Below are 25883 nucleotides of genomic sequence, written 5' to 3' on the forward strand. Positions count from 1 at the left end.
AAGATTCAGCACTACATTTTTGGTACTATTGATAGCAATTTGATTTCTGTTTATTTTTGTCCTCACATTGCTGACAGCTCCTCTCATTCTCTTAAATACAGGTTGCCAGAGTCAATTAAATATGCAAGACGAACCGTATACACTTTGGAAGAAAGTAATGATTGTTACACCTTAGAGTAGCTTAATGAACACGTTAATAAATGATCCTTCGCCATGATTTTCTCCTAATAGCTATCAAAATCTTTGTAAACCTACAGCACAATACATAACATCTTGTTCCAAGATTTGCTTTAAAAAAAAAATCAATGCATACCTAAGTTATTTGTGTCAAAACTCATTTATTTTCACAATAACACGGACTGTCAAACCTGACATCCTGCTAATAGCATCCAGTGCATTTCCATATTATTCAAATATTTCCTTTTATGAAATGGGGACTTTTATTCACACCACCCTGCGCACCATGCAGTATGCATTTGCACATTAGCTCAGTTCACACAGCCAGAGAGGGGTTACCTGTGGCAACTAATTATGCCACCCTTTATGCATATTAATGAGTCCATGAGCAGCCATTCTCTGTTCTGCAGAGAGGAAAGACAATTCCAGCCTAAATGGGAAACCGATTAGAGGCAGAATACCAGAGCATCAGAAAGCGATTTTTGATAATTTTCCAGTTTTGATGTCCCTAGGTGTATTCATTTCCTGTTGTGGCTGTAACAAATTACCACAAACTTTGTGGCTTAAAACACAAATTTATTATCTTACAGTTCTGGAGGTCAGGAGCACCACACAGATCTCACTGGGCTAAAATGAAGGTGTCGGCAGAGCTATGTTCCTTTGTGGAGGCTCCAGGGGTGAATCTGTTTTCTTGCCTTTTCCAGCTCCTGGAGGCCTCTCTCTGGTTCTTGCACAGAAACTCCCATTTCAGAACCAGGAAGGGGGATGCTGAAGCCTTCTCATGCTGCCATCTCTCTCTGACCATAGTCTGGAGAAAGACTCTCCAGTTTTAAGGATTCGTGTGAGTAGGTAAGACCCACCAGGATAATTCCAGATACTCATAGTCCTTAACTGTAGTCATTTCCACAAAGTCCTTTTGCCATGTAAGGCACCATATTGACAAATTGATGGGCTCTGTGATTAGGACGCTGCCATCTTGAGCAGGAGTGGAGGGTGGGACAAGCATAAGGTGCTTATTTGCCCTCTCACCTCAGATCTTTTACATCCAGCCATGCTAGAAGAAGCCAAACAAAATGCTGAGCAGGACTGCAGATTTCCTGATGAGTTGGTGACTCATTTCTCATTTGCTACTTCCCCTCATTGATCTCACATGCCTTTTCATCTCTTTTCCTTCCAGATCCTTTCCTTTGCTTTCTATGCCCCCTCTATCCACTTCCTCTGTCTCTTTCTGCCACTCTGTTCTTTTTAATTTCTCCTGCCATCCAAAAGAGCCCACAACACTCCACTTGAGTCAGGTGCCTTGTGAGTGGCCCCTATCCTTGATCTTTGCTTCATGTGACTGTATCTTCTTCTTTGAAGTTAAATGTGGTGGCATCAATGGCCCTGTTTCATTTCAACCTAAACACACTGGCTGTGTCTATGCTCCAGGCTCCCCAAAGCCAGGGACACTACAAAGGCACAGGGAATGGAGCAGACACCTGGATGTCTTTTCCCTTGCAAGCCCTTGAAGTACCCCTGGCCATTGCAGGCTCTTTCTATATAGTCCTCTGGTGGCTTTCTGCATCTCTTTGCCTGGCAGCTTTTTCTGGGTTCAGTGGAGAACAGGGTGTAGTGCCAGGGACCTAGTGCCCAGGAGCCACATTTGGCAGATAAGGGGATGGGGTTGGTGAATAAGTACTCTGGCTTTATTAGCTCTCAAAGGGACAATGCAGGGGCCTGTCTACACCAGCTCGCAGTGGTCAAGAGTAGCTTGAGTCCTAGTTGTTTGCCATGGCAGTCCACTCTGCTCCCTTCTCTATCTTATTCCCCCATACCCTCACAATACTTCCTGGAATCATCTTCCACATCAACACATGCCCAAATTCTTGTCTCAGGGTCTGCTTTTGGGCAAACCAGCTCCAACAAGACCTGACTCCTATGCTGGAGAGGATCAGGGAAACACAAATAGAGAGGGTGGTATGAACAGTATTGAGGGCCCAGGAAAGTGAGGTCCTGTACAAGTGTGATCCCTCCTGTGTCCTTTCCCTTTTTCAGTAAATCTTCCCCAAAGAGGAAATAGTACCTTTCCTCTGGCTATTTAAAAATTTAGAGCTATGGGCATGGAATTGGCTGTCCCTTGTGGCAAAGGCAAGAAGCTCTGCTCCTGACCTCCAGGAAACAGAAAGTGAGAGAGGAAGGTGGGAGGTTTGGTCAGTGGCTGGCCCACTACTCACTTCAGGAAGAAAAGGCTGGATGGACAAAAGCAGAGCCCTTCTTTTGCTTGAAAAATGAGCGATAAGTACTCAAGGCAAAAATCCTATACTTTCTCACACTGACATTTCACCTCCCCTCTCCTGGGGCTGGTTCTAGTTGTCCTGCCCCAGGTGCAGATTCCAGCTGTGACATTGACTCCTTGACCTGGTAGAAGAGATCCATCCTGCCTGCTGTCCCCCAGGGGTGCATTCTTGAGTTCCTTGGCATGTACCCATAAGAAATGCCTACAGCAGGGAGCCTTTATTTTATGAAACCACAGCGGCCTTTGAAGTAATCATCACCATATCAAATCGGGAAGCTAATCTGATTTTAGAAGTATGGCCAAATCTCTGCTTAAAATTCCCTCATAATTGTCAGGGGCCTTGAATCTACAGCAATCATCTCAAAGATGATGTAGAAGAATTTATGAATTGGAAAATGACTTGACCAGAGCATAGAGGCAGCCATCTTGCTTGGGTGGAGACAAAGGTAGGACAGTTGAGAGGAGTCCATGCTTTCAGGAGGAGATATAAAATCAACCCATTTTGATGGTGGACATCAAATCTTTTTTGGCCACTGCCATCTGAATTCTCTTTCAGTCTTGTTAGGGTTAGAAAAAGGCCTAAGTGGGTGGTTTCTCAAAATGGCAACAAGATGGGAGGTCAGAGCAGGGGTTCTCCATGGTGGCAGTGGGGAGGAGGAGATGGTACATGCTTTCTCAAGAAGGGACACATCAAAACAGGGCAGGTAGGGATACATGAGCAGTTTGGAAAAATATATTCTGAATTATAAGCTATTCATAATACCAATGCAAATTTAAGCACTTTAGTATATTAAGTACATTTGAGAGTCTTGGGAGTGGGGGATTGAATTTTTATATTTGTATCAAGGGGCAAGGGCTTTTTTTTTGGTAATAAAAATATTTATTTATTTATTTGAAAGAGATAGAGATTGCTATGGTGAGGGGCAGAAGGAGAGGGAGAGAAAGTCCTAATTAGACTCTGTGCTGAGTGTGGAGCCCCACGTGGGGCTTGATCTCATGACACTGAGATCAGGACCTGAGCCAAAACTAAGAGTTGGATGCTCAACTAACTGTGTCACTCAAGATCCCCAAAGGGAAAGAGCTTTTAAAAGAAATTGTAAACAGCTTTGGGGGTGGGATATAAAGGAAGGTTAATAACTTTTATAATGATTTCCAAAGTTAGGAATAAGAAATGAATGGAAGAGAGGTACTTCAAGAATAGACAATAGAATGAGCCTGGGAGAAGCCAATAATGAAATTCTTCAAGACTTAGGAGAGAGAGCCTTCCTTTACTCCAAGTCCTCCTAAGGAACAAAGGGTGTTTGTGAGAGGGTGTCTATTATTTAGGTGGAGGTAGAGGTTCAGGTGGGGAGGCAATTTCTGTCCACAAATACTTTTTCGAATTCATTCATTCATTCATTCATTCAACAAAGATTATTGAGGACCTACCATGCCATAGACCTTATGCTTGGTGCTGGGAATATGATGATTAGCAAGGCAGTTACATGTCTGGGAGGAAAGACAGGTACTTATCAACCATGATGGTGTCAACCATTACATAATGACAGGAAGTGTAACAGCCTGGGGTAAACATAGTAAGAGAAGATCACAGGTAAACTGAAGCCTGGGTGATGGGAAGTTGCAGGCATAGTGATGGTGATGTTCAAGCAAGTGACGAACTCATATGAAGGCCCATAGAAGAGGGACAGTCAGAGAATGGAAATCAGTGTGGCTGTGGCACAGACAGAGAGAGGGAGTAGTGGCAGGAAGTGGGTTAGGAAGATAAGCAGGGCCTGGTTCACAAAGGGCCTCATAGGCCATGCCAAGCAGTTTAAACTTGATTCTTGGGGCAGCTGGAGCTTGCCATGTAGGGAAGTTATATATCATGCATAGATAACCTCTCCTGAGTGTTTGCAATTTGCCGAGATCTTTGCAGGACACTTACTATTGTTATCTTACTTGTCCTCAAATACTGTGTGATTGGAACAGTGACCCTGAAAAATTGTCTGGTTCCTCTCCATCAGGACAGTGATTATTTTCATCTTACAGGTGAACAAAACTGAGGCTTCAGGATGGTATGTGATTTGCCCAAGTTCATATGACTGCTAGATGGTAGAGAGAGGACTTGGTTGCAGGTCTGTGTGCCATGGACTCCTGGTAGTTAAAACACTTCTCTGTATGTTCCTCTGCATTGGAGTCTTCTTTAAGAAGATTACTCTGCAGAAGAGAAGGGCAGAGCTGGAAGCAGAGAGAGCAGCTGAGGGTTTGCCCAGCAATCCCTTGAGAGCTGGCGATGGTAGGCCAGAGTTGGGGGTGTGGAGAAAGTGGGTAGATGAAGACATACCTAGAAAGCAGAAAGAACAAGACGGTGAGATGTATTAGAAAGGGGGTATTCTTTTCTTCACAATATACTTCTAAGGGTAATTTATCATTTTTAACAATATTACATTGTATATCTCTTATTCTACTATCATTTAGATTATTTTGCTATTATGAGAAATGCCTGGGTGGCTCAGTTGGTTAGGCATCCAGCTCTTGATTTTGGCTCAGGTCATGATCTCAGGGTTGTGAGATCGAGCCCCATGTCAGGCTCTGTGCTGGGCCTGAAACCTGCTTGGGGTTCTCTCTCTCTCCGTCTCCCTCTGCCCCTCCTCATCCTTTTTACTAGAGAAAGAAAAAGAAAAAAAAGAAATGCTCTGACATGCTAGAAACAGATCCAAAATTGCACATTTTTCTTAAGTTCACGCCCTAGAGTTATGCACAGTTCCATATACTTTAATGTTTGCTTATGGATAATGGCAATTGAGTAGTAATCCTATGAATATATTATTGAGTTTTAAAATGTGTTTTCTTCTCTAAGTATTTTTTCTCATTAAATTTTTTTTATTATTATAATTGAGGTGGGTTTTTTTTTCCCAATTGGAATTTCCATTGGTAATGATAAAAATGAATGGGCCACAGAAACCATGGCCAAAAAACATTCATGCTTGCAAGATCCTGACTTGAGCCGAAACCAAGAGTTGGCTGTCAACTGACTGAGCCATCCAGGTGCCCCTGGTTGTCTCTTTTTTATGATATGATGAGCTAATTGTTCTAAGAAAAAGTGTGGGATGTGGAGTTGGGAAAACACAAGTTAAAGAAACACAGGCAAAACATGAAGAGTACATTCCTCATCTGCGGAATGGGTATAATAATCCTTTCACCAAGGATTAGTATAACCCTTACATGAGGTAATGCAGATGACAGTTTTTTTAAGATTACAAAGCACTGTGCAAATACTGTGTGTTTAATATTTATTGCTTCTGGAATTCAGAAGAGTTTAAGTTTTTCTTTCTTTCTTTTTCTTTTTTTTAAAGATTTTCTTTATTTGAGAGAGAGAGAGAACAAGTGGGGTGGAGTGGCAGAGGAGAGGGAGAAGGAGACTCCCCGCTGAGCAGGGAGCTGACATGGGGCTTGGTCCCAGCACCCCAGGATCATGACCTGAGCTGAAGGCAGGAGCTTAACTGACTTAGCCACCCAGGCACCCTGAATTTAAGTTTTTCTTTAAGTAGATGACTATACTATATGACAAGTTAATTCTAGAATACAAAAAATATTTTACTGCAAAGAAAACACTGACACAAATATATGGTTTAATGTGTTACTATTAAGGTGAACATCCTATAACTACTACCCCAGGGAAGACCTAGATCTTTGCTACCTAGAAAACCCTCTCCCCTCCATTTGTCCCATTTCTATCACAGACCCTTCTCTCCCCACTGTCCTTTTTCATCTAAAAATTATTTCCTTGTGTTTCCTTCTATTTTATTACCCAGATGTGCATCCCAACCATCCTAATACAGTTTGCCATTCTAATAGTACAACCATTCTAATAAGTTACAGTATTATATTTTAAGGCTCATTTAATCTACCCTTTTTTCTCCCTTGCATTCCATGGGATTAAGAACCAGGCTTACTTGCCCTATGGTTTCCCACAGTCAGGATTTTAGTGATAGCACATGCATGGTGCAATTCAACATGTTCCCATCTCATCTGAATTTCCAGGGTCCAGGAGCTTTCTCAGACTCAGGTTAGACCCTGTTGGCCAGACGAATGGGTGGTGCCATATGCTTTCACAGGAGGCCCATGACTTCTGGTTGTCTTCTCTCTCTTTTTAAAAAGTTATTTATTTATTTATTTATTTATTTATTTATTTATTTATTTATTTATTTATTGTGAGCTGGAGGGAGAAGGAGAGAGAGAATCTGAAGCAGACTCTGTGCTGAACACAGAGCCTGGCACAGGGCTTGATCCCATGCTCTCAAGATCATGACTTGAGCTGAAACCAAGAGTTGGCTGTCAACTGACTGAGCCATCCAGGTGCCCCTAGTTGTCTCTTTTTTATAATATGATGAACTAATGCCCTGCAGAGCTTAAGTCCATTACTTAACAGAGGACTGCAAAATAGTGGTATTCTAATTTTATGATTTTTTTTTTGCCATTTATTCATTGTATTCTTTTATAAAGAGATGCTTCTTCTCATTTACCATTTGGTTACTCAGTTGTCCAGATCATGCAGAAAAGCAGAATAAATATTTGACTCTTTCCCTTTATTTAATAGTTTTCAAGATAATGGATTGGTTTCCTTTCAGCCTCTGAAGGTGATTTATTTTTCTCTTCAAGTCATTAGGAGCTCATGGGCTTAAAGATACTTGATGGGTTAAATCTTATGAAATTAAACCAGTTCTTTCCAAACTTAACTCCCAGAGTCAGAAGTTCCTATTGTCAAGCCACTCCTCCACTTTCTCACAGTCTCTGTTTTATCACTTTTTTGTCTAGATGATGGCAGTTTCTTTCTGATTTTGGTCTTCCTTTTCCTCTAATTTTTAAAATATCTTTTATTTGGGATACCTGGGTGGCTCAGTGGTTGAGCGTCTGCTTTAGGCTCAAGGCGTGATCCCAGGATCCTGATATCAAGTCCCGCATCAGGCTCCCCATAGGGAGCCTGCTTCTCCCTCTGCCTATGTCTCTGCCTTTCTCTCTGTGTCTCTCATGAATAAATAAATCTTAAAAAATTATTTTATTTCAACATTTAACTTGTACAGAAAGGGCTCAAAGCATCATGCCTGACTCCGACAGTTACCACCACTCGGTTGTACAAATAGAATGTGCCAGCACTCTGGAAGCCCCTTTCTGCATATGCCCTCCCCGTCATGATGTTCTCCCTTCGTTCTCACTATTCTGAATTTTGACACTAGGGTTGGGTTTTGCCTTTCTGTTTCACATCCTATAAATGGAATTATATGGTATGTATTTTGTTTTTGGCTTCTTCTGCTCGAGGTCACGGCCATGAGGTTTATCCATGTTTCACATGCATAGTGATTTAGCATTCCATCGCACAAAAATACCACAATTTTATGTATCCACTTTTCCATGGGTGTTTGTGTAGGTTGTTTCTGGCTTATGGCCATTATGAATACTGCAGGTATAAACAGTTTTGTGCAGGTCTTCTGGTACACATGTGTGCATTTTTATGTAGAATCTATTTCTCAGAGAGGAGTTGATGATTTTTTGGAGGTGTGCATATCTTCAGCCTTAGTAGCTATTTCCAGTTTTCTAAACTTCTTTTTTAAAAAAATATTTTATTTATTTGAGAGAGAGAGAAAGAGAGCAAGCATATTGCACAGGAAGGGGTTGGGCAGAGGGAGAGGGAGAAGGGAGCCCAATGTGGGATTTGATCCCAGGACCCTGAGATCACAACCTGAGCCAAAGGCAGATGCTTAACCTATTGAGCCACCCAGATGCCCCCAGTTTTCTAAATCTCTTATTCCCGTAGCATTTAAAATCCTGCCCATAGCATAGGAGAGCTCCCATGACTTCATATCTTGCAGCACTTGGTATTGTCAGCCTTTTCAATTTTAGTCATTTTAGTTTTGTGTTCTTTTATTGTCATTTTAATTGACAGTTCTGATTATTAATGAGATTGAGCTCATTCATTTGTTGTCCATTTGGAAGCCCATTCCTTTGAAGTTCCTGTTATAGTTTTTTTTTTTTCCCCTTTTGGTTCTACTATCTTTTTGGGGAGATTTATTTGCATAAATTTTGTTTTTTAGATTTTATTTATTTATTCATGAGAGACACAGAGATAGAGGCAGAGACATAGGTAGCAGGAGAAAGAGGCTCTCTGTGGGGAGTCTGATGCAGGACTTGATCCCAGGACCCTGGGATCATGACCTGAGTCAAAGGCAGATGCTCAACCACTGAGCCACCCAGGTGCCCTGCATAAATTCTTTCCATAGTCTCAATACAAGCCCACCATCAGCTATTTAGGTTGCAGATATCTTTCCACTGTCTTCCTTTTTCACTCTCTTTAGGGTGTCTCTTGAATAAAATGTTCTTGATTTGGGGGCACCTGCCTGGTTCAGTCAGTTAAGTGTCCCACTCTTGATTTTGGCTCAGGTCATGAGGGCATTCTGGGATAGAGCCCTGAGTTGGGCTCCCTGCTCAGCTCAGAGTCTGCTTGTCTCTTTCCCTGTCTGCCCTTCCTCTCGTTCTCTGTCTCATAAATAAATAAATAAATAAATAAATAAATAAATAAATAATCTTAGAGAAGAAAAAAGTTCTTAATTTTAATGCAAATGTTAACCCAAACTCTCCTTAATGGCCAGTGCCTTTTTTCACTTTTATTTTTTTTTTTTTTTTTTTTAATTTTTTTCTTTTTTCACTTTTAAAGAAACATTCCTCTACCTTGAAGTCATTAAGATTAATCACTGTGTTGCTTTTCACATTTAAATCTATAATTTACTGGAGGTTTTTGTATATGCTCTGCTGTAAGGGCCAAGATTTTTTTTGTTTTTTTTTCTCACATGAATAGCCAGTTTTGGGCTTCATAACCTCATCTGAAATCAGTGTATATCTCCTTGTCCATGTTCCCTGCCCCTGCCCCAGGGGAAGATGCTCCTAAATGCTGACCCCATCTCTCTGAGTTTTTCTCTTGGCCCTGAATTCTTTACTTCCTTGATAGTTCTCTGATGTCCTCAAGAAGGAATTTTGTTGCTGTTGTTTTTATTTTATTTTATTTTATTTTGCCCAGTTTTTCCTGTTTATCCTCAGAGAGGGGTTACCCAGATGGTATACTCTGCCATTGTCTGACAGGGAAGTGCCTCCAATTCATTCTTTAAGATGGTCAATGATCATTCCTAAAATACGAATAATCATCTCACTCCTTCCATTAAAGCATTGCAGTCACTCTTGAATACCTTTGGGGAGCATTTTTCAATGTGTATTCTGGGCTCCTCTCTAAGGGTTACGGGGAAACTATAAGGTTCCCGTGGTCAGATGCCTTCTTCCTGGGAGGCTGAGGTAAGCTGATAGAAACAGCATTATGCTGGGTTCTTGAGCACAGGTCTCCTCAAGCCTCTGTGTATAATATGCATTGTGGGGAGACTGTTAGACAGGTGTTTCCCCACATCTATTTGACCACAGAGCCCTTTCCTTGCCAAGAATCTCAAAAATCCTACTCTTCCAGGGAACATACTGGAAAGTGTTGCTTTAGGTAAAAAAGGACTTCCACTGTAGGACTGGTGATGTGCCTTCTACATTTTCAGCCTCACTCCTGGCCTTTCCCTCTCCCACACTATGCTTCAGCCCTTTAGGGCCACTCACATTTTTCTGTGTTCTCTGTGATCCATTCTGTTCCTTTGCTACTACCTGGAATGTCTTCTGCTTCTTGGCCTACCTCATATGTACTCTCCCAAGTGGGAGCCTCATCTTTTCCTGGAAGCTTCCTTGATCTTCTGGGCCTGTGGACTCCCTTCTTTGTTCTTTCACAGATGCCACCCTAGGATTACTTCTCATAATACTGACAGGATAGCAGTAGAATTGCCTACTTTCTTCTCAGCATTCCTTCCTCACCTCAGGTACTCCAAGAGAACAGGACCAGATCTATCTATTTTTCTTTTTTCTTTTCTTTCTTTCTTTCTTTCTTTCTTTCTTTCTTTCTTTCTTTCTTTCTCTTTCTTTCTTTTCTTTCTTTCTTTCTTTCTTCTTTCTTTCTTTCTTTCTTTCTTTTTTCTTTCTTTCTTTCTTTCTTTCTTTCTTTCTTTCTTTCTTTCTTTCTTTCTTTCTTTCTTTCTTTCTTTCTTTTGAGACAGAGAGAGAGAGAGAGAGAGAGGCAGAGACACAGGCAGAGGGAGAAGCAGGCTCCATGCAGGGAGCCTGATGCGGGACTTGATCCCTGGTCTCCAGGATCAGGCCCTGGGCTGAAGGCAGCACTAAACTGCTGAGCCCCCCGGGCTGCCCCAGATCTGTCTTTCATGTCACTAGTGGTGCTTCAGTATATTGGGGCACTCAGTAATGGTTCCAGTCATTCATTTACTTTGTACTAACATTCACAGAGTGTCAATCATGGGCCTGCAGATTCTCTCCACTAGGAGCAGAGAAGAAAGGAAACAAGACAGTGAGGTTGGCTTGGATTTCATATTCTCACAGATATGAATGTTCCCTAGAAAAGTCTTAACAAGACACGGTTGGCTTATGCTAGTGCTATCCCAACCTTAAGGCAATGTAGGGTTGCCTCCAGATGCTGTCAGATAAATCATCTTCCTCCAGCAAGCCTGTGGCTCGTCTGTAGTCAAGGAAGGTCTGGCAACTGGAGTCTCCAGGTGCCTATAACATTGTGTGATCTGTAGATTCTTAATGAAAGCTAAGATCTACAAGAGTGTTCACTCACACATATGGTCCTATGATTGCAGGATTATGGCTTGCTTTTTGCTCATAAGAAATAATCTTGTATATTTTTGCATGAGAAGAGATGTTCCATCAAGGCTTAGCCCTCAGGCCACTATTTTGGTTGAGATCATCTTCTCTCTTATCTTAGTCTTCATGGGTAGAAAATGAGTTTTAATTAGGTTCTGGTACAAGTGGAAGCTTGAATACTTTGCATTACTCACTGTGGCTGATCATAAAATTGTAATAATAGTTATTATTAATATAAAAACAATAGCAATAACCAATGGTGACTATAATTTCTTGAAGGACCTCCATGTTCTAGTCAACAGCTAATAAATGCCCTATATGGAATGGAGTCCTGTGCTGATGGAGTTGTCTGGGATATGACACGGTACAGTGGAGAACATGTGCTTGGAGTGACACAGGCCTGGGTTCGACTTCTAGCATTGTCACTTACTAGCTGTGTGATTTAGGCAAGTTCCTCACTTTTTCTGAGCTTCAGGTTCCTTTCTTATAAAAGTGATAAAATCAGTCTCATAGAGCTGTTAAGGAGAATGAAACATGATCCTTACTACCTGCCAGGTTTGGTTCTAAGTGTCCTCAGTTCATTATCTAGAATCCTCATACATCCTCTGAGAGGCAAGGAGACTTGAAGGCTTTTAAAGATTAATAAGATGGTGTGTAAAGATGCTGACACCATCTCTGGTGCATCATTGACCCCCAAGTAGGTGGGGGCTGCTCTTGAGAAACTCAGGTTTAGAGAGGTTCAATAACCTACCCAAGGGCTGAACTTGACCCCATGTCTTGAACAACTCCCATGTCCATCCCTTTCATTATTTCACTAAGACTTTTCTACAACTAGAAAGGGCAGAGATATTCAAAGAGGACTTAAATATATAAATGTATATTGAATATTTTTGAATAAATGAGAAATAAATAATTATTGAATAAACACATGAATGAATGAATGATTAGATGCATGAATGAAATATAACTGCTCTTCTGTAGAAAACATGTATTATAGAGCCTTCTAGAAAGACTGGCTCTAAACTCCTTTCTCCATTTCTCACCAATCTCCCCTATTCCTGCCTCTGAACACTCTGTAGCTCAGTCATGAGGTAAATTGTGGGAGTGGGAGTAATTTAATACTGAGGCTCTTGTATCAACCAAGATTTTTAAATGGAAAAAAAAATTGTCTCATTTTCTTAGATGAAGCCAACATCTCCATATATTTATCTATTTGTATACACACTTATTCAATGTGTATTTAGAGATTAACCATATGTCAGGTACTCTTCCATGTGCTGGGAATAAAATAATAAATAAGACATGAGAAAGGCTCTGAATGAGTTCATGATCTAGTTATCAATCCAATACCATAGTTCTGCAGGAACAAAGAAAGGCTGAGTCTTAAAGGATCAATGAAGTTTGCCAGATAGAAAGAATAGCATGCACAAAGGTGCAGAGGCCTGGAAGGCCATTGTACTTGGTGGGAGCTTCAAGTTCAGTTATAGTTGAAGGGGCAATGCAGCAGACAGGTATGAGCATGGGTACTGTTTCTTGTTTATTATACTTACCACTTTGTGCTCTTGGGAGAATTATTTAATTCTCTATCTATCAGTTTCCTTGTAACTGGGATATTGGCAATGATGGTAATATTAATGATTAAAAAAGGCAAGCTATAGCCCTTATGTGCCTGGTTGGGTTATAAGTGTTTTGCATGTATTCATTTTATCTTCCAAATACTCTAATAAGGTTGGTAATTTTATTTTTCTTATTTCCCCCTATTTGATAGACAAAACTGAGGTAAGTACATCAGTGAATTACTGAGATGATTCAATGAAAAGTAATATGTGTGTCTGTGGGAAGGTGCACATGTGCCTGTAAAATCTGGCAGGATGCTTTGCTCAGAAACCGGGGTTCTTTGGATCCTGAGGTAACAAAAAGAAGGAAGAATTGACTGATTACAAAGTCTTAGAGTATTTTTGTTGACATTATGAAGTCTGCCACATTCTGGGAGCAAAGGATAAATCCTTCCTACCATGTTTTTAAAGAAATCATAGGGGAAGAAAACCCCTTACCCATTAAAGTATTTTACAAGTCTCTCTCAAGGTCAGATTTCTCCTACTAATGTGACCTCATTAGATATTATCAAGGGTGAGTCTTGACAGCCTGCTGCTCTGAACTTTGCCCCCTGCAGAGAAATGCTTATTTTGTGATGTCCTTTCTGATACTCTCCATGGGAACTCTGAGTCTCTTGCATCATTCAGCTGGACATTTTGGAGCTCAATCCTCCCCTAGGTTTAGCACCAGAAGATCAAACAAATGTTCAAAATTCCATAAAACCTGCAAGACAAGGAGGAGAAAGAGAAAGCTTTCTAAAACAGTGTAGGAGGACAGCACTTTTCCAGCTGGCTCTTAATGGATAAAGACCAGTGCGATCACAAAAAATTACCAATATAGGAAAAACAAAGCACTCTGACTCCCAAACTCTGGGTCTGGGAATATGATGGGCCAAATATGGGGAATATGGCCAAATCAAGGAGGGGCTTGTAGGTGAGGCTATGGAGTCTGAAAGCCTTCCTATAGTTAGTGGGAAAATTTAGAAGGTTAAACCAGTGAAATAACAAGACTTGAAGTTTACAGAGATGATGCTGCCACAGTGGAGGAGATGAATAGGAAGGGGATATAGAAAAGGAGAAGACAATGAGTTAAAGAGCTACAACTGTGTCATATGGGGAAAGGATGAGACTTTGAACTCAGTCTTAGTAGAGAAGGGCACATATTTGCCAGCTATTTAGGAAGAAAAATTTTAGGGCTGGGAATGATCTAAAGTCAATGAGAAATTCTTCTTAGCCCTAGTTGGGTTCCCCTACAAGAAAAGCTGGTGGTAAGGATTTGAATGTAAGTTGTTGGTTTAGGAAGCAATCTAAGGAAGCACAGGATCCTGGGGCAGGGTCTCTAAGTCTTCTGCTAACAGTTAGTAAGGCAGGGAAAGGAAGGAAGCCAGTACATGATGGCTTAATAAGCAAATTACCACTGTAGGCTGCAGGGGTTCATCCATGACTGTAGGCAAGTGTAGTCCTCTGGTAAACTGTATAACATGCCTCAGAATTGTCCCACCCGAGGGGTGAGAGTTGGGGTATTTATCCTCCAATTCCCATCCGTCATTATTGAATGCTGCTCACAGGGACAGATGTTAATTCCCTGGCATTTTCATTCTTCCCTAGAACTGGACACATTTCTTCCTACCAAAGCAGTCTCTGTTAGTGATAAGAAGATTGAGAGCAATCATATGGCAAAATCCTGTGAACAGGGAAAATCCAAGGCAGAAGACCAGAGGCGTTCACAGAAGAATCCCTGGATATTTGGTAGATGGTGAGTACTCATGGCATATGGATGGATACCAGTATTTCATGCTATGGTCTTTTTGTTTTTAATTCTTTTAAAAAAAGATTTTACTTATTCATTTATTTGAGAGGGGGGAAAGAGAGATGGAGAGGGACAAGTAGACTCTGCAAGGAGTGTGGAGCCATGTAGGGCTCAATCTCGACACTGAGATTATGACCTGAGCCAAAACCAAGAGTTGGATCCTTGACTAACTGAGCCTCCCAGATGCCTCTCCTTTGGTTTTTAATTCTAAGAGTAGATAATAGAGCATGTTTGGTAGTAAGCCTGCATCTCAGAACAGTAAATTCGCCTGGACAGCAGATGAGTATAGGCTCCATTTGGGGCCTTCTGTGATAGGTTGGGTGTGTCATCCTGGAGATGAGCCTGGCACCTGTCCTGCCCAGATTAGCCCTGGGCCTGGAACCCCAGCCTCATGGGTCTGCCAGTGCTCGCTGATGTTAAGAAATATGAAGGCCATGTCAGCAAAAGGTTTTTTATTGCTATTGGCAAAACTTTTGTGGAATGATAAAAATCAGTTAAGTATATTTTACCGAAAGTTACTAAACAGTGATGTATGCAGGCTGATGGGCTTAAATTAACCCATTAATAAACAAGAGGTGAGGAACACAGTCTTGTTGGCTGTGATGGCTGCTAATGAGGTGACCCGGATGATGGAACCCTGTCTTTCAGCACACTTATCCATTATGCAGCCATGCTTATGGCCTGACTCCTGTATCTCTAGGTTGAGAAATAGCTTAATAGAGATGTCTTACCAGGCAAGATGGTGATTAGTTTAGGAAAGCTGCAGAAGAGAGTTAGCTACATTATAATGTGGTTTAATTCACCAAAAGATAGGATTTTTTTTTTGGACTTTTTTTAAATGTAAGATTGAGCCTTTAGGGGTAACATATTTTGTTCAGGTTGATCTGTAGAAATAGCTAAATTTCTCAGGCTTTGGGCACATGGGCACAGACCATGACTATTTGTGCACCACAAATCAGGTCATGATTGATGTCTTCGCTTGGTGACTTCATTTTCTCTTCTACTTTCATTGATCCTAAATTCTGTGTAGCTCTGGAATCTGTCCCTTCTCTCCACACCCATCACCACTGCCCTGGTTCCAACCTCATCATCTCTTCCCTGGATGTCTCAATACCCTCCTTCTTCATTTGTTTCTTTCTACCTTTAACCCCACCCTATTCTGCCTCTTTCTTAGAAACCCCTGCCAGGGTGGTCTTCCTTAAATGCCAATGGGTCATATGATTCCATGGTTCAAAATTCCTCCAACACTTTTCATCACCTGAACTGGTGGCATGTAGATAGAATCTGACATGTTAGGTATATTTTATTTCAATAGGTCCTACTATTCAGTTGTAATCTGAACTTTGGAAATCTTTTTATTGGGCAGGAAGTCTAAGTTGGCTACAACACATGTAGCCTACACATGTTTTTGCTGCTTGCACAAGCCCTACTAGCATCTGAGACTACAATCCCTACCTGCCATGAAAGGGCTCACAGTGTCTGCCTTCTGAACACTTTTCCTGCATTGCTTTTGCCATTCCTGCATGTATATTAAACTACAGAAACTTCTAGAACATGTAATGCTTCCTTAGGCCTCCAAACCTTCCCATGTGCTGTTCTTGTTGCCCGAAGGGATGTTTCCACCTATTCTTCCAGACTTATTCAAACATCATGTACTTGGCAAAGGTTTCTCAGACCTCCCCGGATTGAATTGGCTACTTTGCCCTTGCATCCTCAGTATATTATTCATGTATTCATTTACTCACTTATTCATTCATCCATTCTACAATGTATGGCAAACTGACAAGGTATCAAGTGCTGAGAGAAGTATCATGAATATATAGATATCCAAGGCATACACTTTGCCCCAAAGGCTGTCAGAGTCAGGTAGGTACACTGCATTAGGTCAGTGGAGCCAGAAGGAAGGGTATGAATAGATTGGGGAGGAGATAACATTGGGAAAAGGCAGTAGGGACCAAATCACAGAGCTGTTTGTCAGCTAGGCCTACTATGGAATTTATCATGAACTTTGCATGGAGGATTTTAATAAGAGACAGAAATGGTCAGCCTTGTGTCTAAACATTTCTCTTCTGGGGAAGGGGAGGCTGGATTAGAGGGATGCAAACCAGTGCAGATTCTGTGGCCATGATCTTGGTGGCAGCTATCTTGGGCTGAACCAGAGCAGCTGCAGTGGGGAGGGATGGGGGAAAAGGCTGCAGGGGAAGAATGATCACCCACTGAATAGCTGATTGGCTATGGGGGGCCAGGGGAAATGTGATGAGACTGACAAATACCAGTTTTCTAGGCTGGGCCTGGTAGCCTGGGTCTACCAGGCTGGGTCTGAAATGAGAACTACAGGAGAGAAGCTGGAACAGATTTCAGACCAAGATCACAAGTTTAGTTTTGAACTTGTTGATTTGGTTAAATTTTTTTTCACTTAACAAATTCTACTTTATTCAGCTTAGCTTATGTCAAGCTTATCACTCCAGCCTGTTACATGACTTAGAAGAGTGAATTCACAAGCCCTTAATTGGCCTACAGGAGCTAGAACAGTTTCATATAGCAAAGCAAGGGTTTTCGGTTTTTTTTTTTTAAAGACTTTATTTACTTATTCTTGAGACACACACACACACACACAGAGAGAGAGAGAGAGAGAGAGAGAGAGGCAGAGACACAGGCAGAGGGAGAAGCAGGCTCCATGCATGGAGCCTGACGTGGGACTCCATCCTGGGACTCCAGGGTCAAGCCCTGGGCCGAAGGCAGGTTCTAAACCACTGAGCCACCCAGGGATGCCCGGGTTCTTGGATTTTTAAAAATTTTTTATTAAAATTCAATTTGCCAGCCTATAGTATAACATCTCATCATGTGCCCCCCTTAATGCCCATCACCCAGCTACCCCATCCCCGCACCCACCTCCCTTTCTACAACCCTTCGTTTCCTGGAGTTAGGAGTCTCTCATGGTTTATCTTCCTCTCTAGTTTTTCCCCACTCAGTTTCCCCCCTTCCCTTATGGTACCTTCCACTATTTCTTATATTCCACATATGAGTGAAAGAAACCATATGATGATTGTCTTTCTCCAACTGACTTATTTCACTCAGCATAATACCCTCCAGTTCCATTCATGTCAATGTAAATGGTTGGTATTCATCCTTTCTGATGGCTGAGTAATATTCCGTTGTATACATAGACCACATCTTCTTTATCCATTCATCTTTTGATGGACATCATGACTTTCCACAGTTTGGCTATTGTGTACATTTCTTCTATGAACATTCAGGTGCAGGTGTCTGGTCGTTTCACTACACCTGTATCTTTGGGGTAGATATCCAGTAGTTCAATTGCTGGGTTGTAGGGTAGCTCTATTTTTAACTTCTTAAGGAACCTCCACACTGTTTTCCAAAGTGGCTCCACCAGCTTGCATTCCCATCAACAGTGCAAGAGGGTTCCCCTTTCTCCACATTCTCGCCAACATTTGTTGTTTCCTGTCTTGTTAATTTTAGCCATTCTCTCCAGTGTAAAGTGGTATTCATTGTGGTTTTGATTTGTATTTCTTTGATGGCAAGTGATGTGGAGTATTCCTTCATGCTTATTCACCATGTGTATGTCTTCTTTGGAGAAATGTCTGTTCAGGGATCCCTGGGTGGCTCAGCAGTTTAGTGCCTGCCTTTGGCCCAGGGCGTGATCCTGGAGTCCCGGGATCGAGTCCCGTGTCGGGCTCCCGGCATGGAGCCTGCTTCTCCCTCCTCCTGTGTCTCTGCCTCTCTCTCTCTCTCTCTCTCTATGTCTATCATAAATAAATAAATCTTTAAAAAAAAAAAAAGAAATGTCTGTTCATGTCTTCTGCTCATTTCATGACTGCATTATTTGTTTTTGGGTGTTGAGTTTGACAAGTTATTTATAGATTTTGGATGCTAGCCCTCTATCTGATATGCAAAAAAATTTTTAATAAAAATTTTATATATTGAAGATATACAAGATGGGGTACCTGGGTGGCTCAGTTTGTTAAACATCTGACCCTTGCTTTTGGCTCAGGTCATGTTCTCAGGGTCGTGAGATCAAGCCCTGTATCAGGCTCCACACTCAGTGGGGAATCTGCTTGAGATGCTCTCTCTCTCTCTCTCTCCCTTTGCCCTTTTCCCTGTGCTCTCTCTCTCTCTCTAAAATAAATACATTTTAAAGAAATATAGACAACAGGATGATTTGACACCTGTATATGTAGTGAAATGACTGTTGTAGTCAAACTAATTCACATAGGTACACATTTCTGCACATAGTGGGCATTATTTTTTTCCTTTGGTGAGAGCACCTGAAATTTGCCTCAGCAACTTCCTAGGTTTCAGTACTTGTCAGTTGGTTGAGTTGTTGATTTTGATCTGTCCATGGTATATCCCAGTGCATTAGACAGGAACTCAGGTATGGGGGTGCCCAGCAGTGTGGGGACTTTCACCATCTAGGCAGTCACTAAAGCCAGGCTGCCTGAGCAAGGAGAGAGTAAGGAGAATCGAGCCAGGCACAGAACTTTGGAGAACAGCAACAGAGGCAAAGAAAAAAATATTCTCCCCTTACCATCAGGGGGGTAAGAGGAAACCCAGAAGGTAGCAGGATGCCACAGGACCCAGGTCACCAATGAGAATATACCTCTATCAGTAACCCCAAATTAATGATAATTTGTGGTGGCCACATTCCACCATTAAGTTCATTTTTGACTATTCCATAAATTATTGTTAGTAAGCCACCTGTCTCTCTTTTAGTACTTCTTTGATTATTTTCCTGGGGTGAAGTTTCTTATGTGCAGGATTTGTCTTTGCTAAATTTCATCTGAAGAGCTATCTTCCATTGTTGTAGCCTGTCAATGCCTGTGGGGGATCTGTCAGTGGTTATCCACAACCACCCGCCCCTTCAATTCTTCTAGCTTCATTCATCTAAATGTGTGAATAGCATATGTCACAAGCAAATAGTAATAATAATAATAATAATAATAATAATAATAATAATAAATGAAGTCAGATAAATAAGAGTAAAAAAAAAATATCCTGAAGCCCCACAGTGGTCTACCAGAAAATCTCCTTGAAATGGTATGAACTCTATCTTTGCTGGCTGGGAATAGTTGTTCACCTGGTCATTCATTAACCCACCTGTTTTCCCTTGCATCCAGCCCCTGTTTTCTCCGGTGTAAATTCTGAGAGGGTGGGGATGCTTGCTTCATCCCCTCCATATTTCGGTGCCTAGCCTCCTGCATGGCACTGAGTAGGTACTTCCAATCTTTGTAAAATGGATATAGTGAACTGAAGACCTTTCCCCCATCCCCCAACAAATCTTGTTCAATCTGTGTTGTAACGAGCTTATAATCCTATCAAAAAGAAATGATGATTATCCATCATTTTCTTACCAAATCATGAGAAAATGGCAAAGGTGGGCTCAAAGTTCAAGGATCTCTAAAAATTTCCTGCATTCTGTAGTTTGGTAATCAAGGTAATCATGAATTCATACCAACCACCCCTGATGAGGCAAACCTCACTTTGCAATTGGATGTCTAGGATTGATAATTGTATTAGCATCCTCCAGAGAAACAGAACTAATTGGACGTACATACATGTAATATATAAGATACGTTACATATGTCAGATCTATATGTATATCTAGATTGAGAGACAGAGAGAGGCAGATGGGCAGAGAGAGAAAAAAGGGGAGGGTGCAGAGAGAAAGATGGACAGGCAGAGGGAGAGAGAGATTTTAAGGAATTGGCTCACATGGTAACAGAGGGTGACAAGTTCAAAATCTGCAGGGTGGGCCAGCAGGTGGAGAGCTAGGGGAAGGCCAGTGTTGCAGCTTAGGTCTAAAAGTAATCTTCTGGCAGAGTTCCTTCCTTCTCAGGGGAAGTCAGTCTCTGTTGTTTTCAGGCCTTCCACTGATCAGATGAGGCCCACTCCCAGTAGGGAGGACAATCTAATTCACTCTAGCTCCACCTACATAAATATTAATCTCATCCAACAAACACCTTTACAGAAACATCCAGAATAATGTTTGACCAAACACCTGGGCACGGTGGCTCAGCCAAGTTGACACGTAAAACTAACCATCCCAATAACCAGTATTTTAGGGTTTGAAGGCAGAGATGATGCCACTTTCTACATGTTTTCATTCTTCAGTCCTCTTGTATCTCCAGGGTTTGTTGCCAGGGTTATAAACCACAAGGACTTGCTCTCATTTTCTAGTTCAGCATAGAAGGCTTTCTGTAAGCTGAGCCATCTTCCTGGGAAGCATACGCTGGGCTGGTTCTGCGGGCTTTGTTTGGCATCGTGAACAATTCTGTTGATTTCATTCAACTCAGGGATAAGAGGCATTATTAGCCATGATTTACAGCCTTCTAATTGGGAGCTTAACATGCGGCAGCCTAAAATATATTTCTATCTTTTAACAAGGGAACCTATATTAAACCATTGACTAACCTTTGGTAAGCATGAGGCTGGGCTTAGAGGACCATCACTTAATCCACGTGAGATAGGTCATACAGGTAAATCAGATGGTATCCTCAGCCCCATTTTACCCATAAGCAACAGAGGCTCAGAAAGGTTGAGGATTTGCCCAGTGTCTCTTGTTCTGGCATGACCTATTGCAGCAAAAGCTATGCTCCAAACTTAGCTGCGTAAAGCAACAGCCTGTTATGTTTGCTAGTCTGTGGGTTAGAAGTTTAGACTGAGCACTTTGGGGTAGCTCTCTCTGCTTTTCAGTGGTGAGTCTCCAGCTAGTTTGGCTCAGGTGACTGGAGGTGGCTAAGATGACTCATCTGGTGGCTTGGTTCTAGCTGCTGTTAGAGTCCCTTGTTCTTCTTCACATTGTGTTCGCTGCAGTGAGAAAAAACAATTCCTCTCCATGTTACTAGCTTGGGCCCCCTCACAGCATGGCAGCCTGTGGGTAGCCAGACTTCTTGCATGGCACCTGGCTTTCCCCAGGGCAGAGGTTACAAAGGCCTGCAAGACTTCTTAAGGTCTGGCCTTAGAAGTCCCAGATTGCTACATCTGGGGCCTATCCCATTAATCAGCAAATCACTGAAGCGGGCATAAATTTAAGGGAATGGGACTGGATTCCATCTCTCAATGGGAGGAGTAGCAAAGAATTTCAAGAAGCTTTCATCTACCACTCCTATTTAGTAAGAGGCAGACCTGGGACTTGGAGGCCAGATTTGCTCAACTTCAAAATCCTGGCTTTTTTCCTAATTTGCTTTGCCTCTGCCAGCATCCTGTGTGTGATGGCCACAGGGTTCCTAATAATGAGTGTGTGTGTGTGTGTGTGGGGGGCGGGTCATCATGTAAATGGATAGAGATCTGCAAGAGAGTTATAAGATGACACTCCACGATGTGTCAGGGCAGGACAATGAGAAGGGTCCGTGACAATGTCCTGCTGGGTAGAAGGGACACCAGTGTCATTGCTCATGCTGCAGGGGGCCTGGGGCTCTAGAGGAGAGCAGTGTTTCAAGACTGCCAGGGAAAATGCTAATGACTGATGCTAATAAGACAGAGCAAACAAGAGGGACAGAGGGAGTTCTTTAAAGGAAGGAAGCAGAGGGATAAAGAACACAGGAGGAGAGCCTTGGGGGTCAAGTCTTCACCGTGATCTCCTCCAGGAAGGATGAAGATGTTCTGTAAGTCCATGTTCAAACAGAGGACAGCAGAGACCTAGCTGTCTTGAGCCTTTTCTTTCCCAGCTAGGCGGGTGAAAGAGGCAGGAGAACACCTCACTTGTCTGTCTCTCCTGCCTCTCATTTTCACTCTGGGGACAATTCTTGCAATTTGTTGGAGAATTAGGGATTATTCTTGTTGCTGTTGTTGTTATTATTATTATTATTAGAACTGACCAAAGCACCCAATTCAAAGCCGTTCTGTGAGCAATTCCTTATAACTTGTTAAGGGTTCCTATCTGGATTGCCAAATGGAGCTGGTTTTCTAATCTTGGATGGTTGTATTTTCCTCCATTTAAAAACTCTGCTTTTAAAATATGATGTTTACTTTCCACACATAATTGCACTTTTGTAACATTTGCAACCCAGTAAGGAGAGGGTGTACTAAAATGTTCTCTGAGCCTGGTTGGCAGCTTCCTGGCAGCTAATCCATTCCTTATTCCTACTCATTTCTGTTTCCCTTTGTAGTAAATGTGCTCATGTCCCAGGCATGAATTATGATTAGTGTTAGCTGGTCAAGACAATGCCAGTCCCCTGGCCAGTGACTGGTGTAGAGGTAAGTGAGCATGTGACCTCACAGTCTTGGCTAATGAGATGTCATGGGATATCAGCTGGGGTTTTGAGGCAAAATCCTCCCCAAGAAAGAAAGAGAGCAGTGCAAAAGAGAAGGCACCCTTTGTTCCTGTCCTGTCAGTTTTGAGTGATATCCTGTGAGGATCTGAGAGTTTGAGTTCCAGCAGTCATTTTGTGACCATGAGGAGAAAGGCAAGAAAATATCAGATGTTGACCGAGTACCCTGACATCGCTAAGTCACAGAATTAGTTCTGGGGCAGCCTGCCTTCAGACTTCTAGTTTTCAAGGCAATCTTAATCAAATATTCTGCTACTTGAAACCAAAGGGTGCCTAACAGGTATGTTTGACCTCTGAGTTTAGCTGTTTAGCGTTTGAAGCCTGACCTGCCTTTCAAATGGAAGAAAAATGCGACTCAGAGCCTCCTGGATGTGCTGCTAGTTTCCCTGCGAGGGTAGCAGATTTCCTAATTCTAAGCATAGGCTTTTTTTCTGGGCCTCCTTCTCTCTCTCTCTCTCTCTCTCTCTCTCTGTGTGTGTGTAAGGGGGGAGAAGGAAGGAGAGCGAGAGAGGGAGGAGAGAGATTTTCCACCTGAGAGAAAAATGCTGGAGACCTATTTTAAACCACTGCCTGCTTTGAAAAGGTACTCACTTCCATCTTCTATTTTCCTAGTATAAAAGATTGGTGTTGTGGGGTTCCTATAATGGAAAATTCATCATTTTGGGGTTTGTTAGCTTTCATGGTGCTGTGGCATGGATTCTTCTCTTGTTTTCTTGACTGTGCCAATTATCAAATTATTTCTTCTCAGTTCCAAATTCAGTCTTCATTCCCTGGTTGACCGCAATGGGCATTTCTCCTTTACCTTGAGCACAATGGTAAACTTTATCAGTAGAGGCTGCTGTCCGAGGTCATTGCAGGAGGAAGGGGCTTCTCTTTCTGGGCCCAATCACTGCATTTTTGCTGTTTTTCTAGTTCCAGTGCATGTTACTCGGAAACATGGCTGTAGGAGGACATGTGGTGGTTCTTTGCCCCAGCTCTATCACACATACCCCTGGCAATTTGACTGCCTGGCATGACCCCGGCCGCCTTCCTGGAGCCCTCCCCATGCAGACACACACCCAGGCCTGGCACCACTTTGCCTGTGAATGGACCCCAGGCACCATGACCCCTCTGTGTCCGCCATCACTTTGCACTCAGGAAAGTGCTTCTTGTCTGTGGTAAGCCTGTCTGTCATCCCAGAGTCTACAACCATACCTTCTCTGCTGGAGTTGGAATCCTAGTCTTGGGGAGTTGTGTCCTTCCTTGGGTTCCCTTGGGATACCCTTAGAATTCTCATTATATATATATATAGATATATTTAAAGATTTTATTTAATATATATAATATATATTTTATATTAAATAAAATTATATTAATATATTTAATATAATATAATTATATATTTATATATATTTATAAATATATTTATAATATAAATAAATTATTAATTATATTAATATATTTAATATATATATATAATTGAGAGAGAAAGAGAGAAAACACATATGTGAGTAGGGAGAGGGGCAGAAGGAGAGAGAATCCCCAGTGGACTTCATGCCAAGCTTGGAGACCGACATGGGGCTTGATCTCACAACCCTGAGATCATGACCCAGGCCAAAATCAAGGGTCGGACAAGTGAGTCACCCAGGCACCCCTCATTACATATTTATAGCTACCCTCATCTCATAACTGGACAATCCTTTTTTTTTTTTTAAAAGGACAATTCTTTATATTAAAGGTCTCACCTTTGACTGGGGCTGGACATTCCTTTCCTATCCTGCCATCCCATCAACTTTCTGTCTCCTAATTGGACCAAGGTTGATGCCTTGTGTTTCAGAGGTAAGAGATACTTAGTATAAGTCTTTGAGATCAGAGCAGTTATCCACATGATGGGGAAGACCTGTCAGGGGTAAATGGAAGTTCCTCAAAGAGTCCTGCAGTTGCAGGACTCATCTGACAATGGGCGGGGCGGAGGAGGGCTAAGACACACTGAGGGGTGTGTCCCTCACATTTTCCCAAGAGTAAACAAGGCACTGCAAAGGGTGGGCAGTGTAGGAAGGGCATTTTGCTGAATGTGGCTTCCTGGCCACTTTCTGGGAACCAGCATTCCTTAGAGTATATCTAAGGAATCTTCATTTAAAAACCCTCCTAAGGGCACGGGAGAGGGGGGTGGGCTTCATTGGTTAAGCATCTACCTTCAGTTCAGGTCATGATCTCAGGGTCCTGGGATTGAGCCCCACATTGGGCTCCCTGCTCAGTGGGTCCCTTTCTCTCTGCACCCCCCACTCCCTGCCCTGGCTTGTGCTTTCTCTCTCGCCCCCTCTCTCTCAAATAAATATAAATAAATAAAATCTTAAAGAAGAAAAAAATAACCCTCCTAAGGGGATCTTTCAGCACAAAAAAAGCAGTGAACCCCTGCTTTGGGGAGTGTCTCCACCAAAGGCCCTTACAAAGGAGGAGGCCCTACCAGATAAGGTTCCAAGATATCAGGGTGGGAGAAGATGGGGAGGGGCTATGCATCCCCTCTGAGGTCCCCAGTTCCCATCCTGGCTGATCCCTGTGACCTCTCAAGCCAGGTCCACAGGCTTTGCTCTGCTTCCTGAAGCAGGCCTGGACCTGCCCACAGTGGGAGCTGTGTGCCAGAGGGCTACTGGGCCTTGGGTACCTCTCAACTAGCGTTCAAAAGTTTCTCATAGGGAGCACCTGGGTGGCTCAGTCAGGCCTCTGATTCCTGATTTCAGCTCAGGTCATGATCTTGGGGCTGTGGGATCAATCCCCATGTCGGCTCTCTCTTCTCTCTCTCTCTCTCTCTCTCAAATAAAATAAAATAAAATAAAATAAAATAAAATAAAATAAAATAATCTTAAAAAAAAGTTCCTGACAGATATTTATCTTTGGAATTTGGAGATGAGCAATCAGAATTCCTGGGAATTCCTAAAATCATAAATTATTCTGTATTATCATTGTATTTACAAAGGGAAAGTCATATTTGGTATTTTTGCCAGCATTTAAAAAGGTGTTTTAGTGGTATTTGCAAAGAATTG

The 25883-nt window shown here is 42.1% G+C and overlaps 1 long non-coding RNA gene across 2 annotated transcripts in view; it reads left to right on the forward strand.

Moving 5' to 3' along the window:
- Positions 1–887: 887 nt before the first annotated feature.
- LOC144290559 (uncharacterized) overlaps positions 888–25883 on the forward strand; it is a 69108-nt gene continuing 44112 nt past the window's right edge. For both annotated transcript variants that reach the window (XR_013358150.1, XR_013358151.1), the window contains exons 1-3: positions 888–1026; positions 14371–14518; positions 24578–24678. This is a non-coding gene — a long non-coding RNA (uncharacterized LOC144290559). The remainder of the gene's footprint in view (positions 1027–14370; positions 14519–24577; positions 24679–25883) is intronic.

Source organism: Canis aureus, chromosome 2 (assembly GCF_053574225.1).
Source record: "Canis aureus isolate CA01 chromosome 2, VMU_Caureus_v.1.0, whole genome shotgun sequence".
Lineage (NCBI taxonomy): Eukaryota > Metazoa > Chordata > Mammalia > Carnivora > Canidae > Canis > Canis aureus.